This window comes from Mus pahari, chromosome 9 (assembly GCF_900095145.1).
Source record: "Mus pahari chromosome 9, PAHARI_EIJ_v1.1, whole genome shotgun sequence".
Taxonomy (NCBI): domain Eukaryota; kingdom Metazoa; phylum Chordata; class Mammalia; order Rodentia; family Muridae; genus Mus; species Mus pahari.
This window is the reverse complement of record NC_034598.1, coordinates 78,552,675-78,554,308: the sequence shown is the minus strand read 5'-3', so window position 1 is coordinate 78,554,308 and position 1,634 is coordinate 78,552,675. Positions and strand designations below refer to the sequence as shown.

The window sequence follows — 1,634 nt, the reverse complement described above, 5'->3', positions numbered from 1 at the left end:
AGAGGGAGAGAGGAAGGAAGGAAGGAAGGAAGGAAGGAAGGAAGGAAGGAAGGAAGGAAGGAGTACCCAATATCACTACCATCCAGTTCTAGGGGATTCAACGTCCTTTCTGACCTCCGAGGGCACTGGGTACTCGCATGTCACATAGACATGCATGCAAGCAAATTATTCATAGACATAAAATAAAATAAATAAATTGGAATATGTTCTCTCAGATGAAAAGTGGTATGCTCATTATGTTGGCTTTATAAAGAAGCACACCATGGCTTTTATGGTCAGAGATATTCATTTTCACATGTTTTTCAACCCCTGTGTTCTCAGCAAGATGCTAAGGTAGGCCGGCCCCCAGTAAAACAGCAAGAAGAACAAAGTCTCTGCCCCTAGACACTCATAGTGCTTCTCAGTCATGTGCATAGATTACTGAATACATTGTCCCAAAGTGTGTGCACCAGGATGTATTATGAGCTGTAGCAGGTAGTCCTAATGCTTAAACAGTAAAACAACAGAAGTTTAGTTCTTATTCATGTTGCATTTATCTATTCCTGTATAGCAAACTGTCCCCTAAATTTAGTGATTTAAATATGCAAACATTTCTCAGTTTCTGGAGTCAAGAATCCAGTATCAGCTCAGCAGGTTTGGCTATGGTTCAGTGACTCCCAAAGTGCACGCGCAGTGTCTATCGGAGCAGCGAAGCTTAGACAGTTCTTTTCCAAGCTCGCTTACCTGGCTCTGGACAGCTCTGCCTCACTACGTGGACATCTCATAGACTGCAGCTGCCTGGCCTTCCCACAGAGCAATGCTACAGTCTTGTATAGGTGGATACAATGCTATCTTCTGCTGTAGGCTATTTCTCACACGAATAGACCCAGGAACTGTAAAGAAAACGGACAGCAGAAGGTAGAATCTTTGGACAGTGACAACTCCGTAACTAGTCCTAGGGCACAGTCACCAATGGTTAGAGGAGATCCCTGGGCCACTACTTCATTCATGACATTCAAAATTCTAGCACCCAACCTCTGGGTTCTCTCCATCTAGTCCTCCACATCTGACAGAAAGGATGTCCTGAGTAGTTAGGGTAAGGGTGTGGGGTGGCCCCTCAGAGTTGATACAGAACATGCCCAGACACCAAATTCTCAGCATAAAAGAAATTTGTTGCACAAGATGGGCAAATGTAGGGATAGGGGTAGGAGGTGGGGGATGGGGGCTAGGAAACTGGATTAAGCAAAGGCAGACAGCAGGCAGCAGATATTTTTGTAGGTTTTTTTGTTGTTGTTGTTGTTGTTTTTTAAAGGAAAAGGGTGTAAGTCTATGCTAGAGTGAGTTGGGAAGTCCTGATTGGACAGGTGAGTTAGTGTAGCTAAATAATGAATGTTGGTTTCTGAACCTTGGTGTTTAGTTTCAGGAATAAGACAATGGTCATATATGGGAATAAGACCTTGGGGGTAATCGAACAGTTTAGCCAAGGCAGAGAGAAAGGAAAAGGGACAAAACCTGTTGGCCTGTTTGTCATTCGAGGACCTGTTCTTCTGTCAGTATTGCTTAAGGGCTTAGGGGACAAGACTTAGAAGTTGTGCACATTACTTTGGCCCACATTCCATGTGCCACAAGGCCACCCAATTCAGAGGAGTCTGGGA

At 44.2% G+C, this 1,634-nt stretch overlaps 1 pseudogene; it reads left to right on the top strand.

The window, feature by feature from the left end:
* Positions 1–766, top strand: part of LOC110326122 — a 1,953-nt pseudogene extending 1,187 nt beyond the window's left edge.
* Positions 767–1,634: the final 868 nt, after the last annotated feature.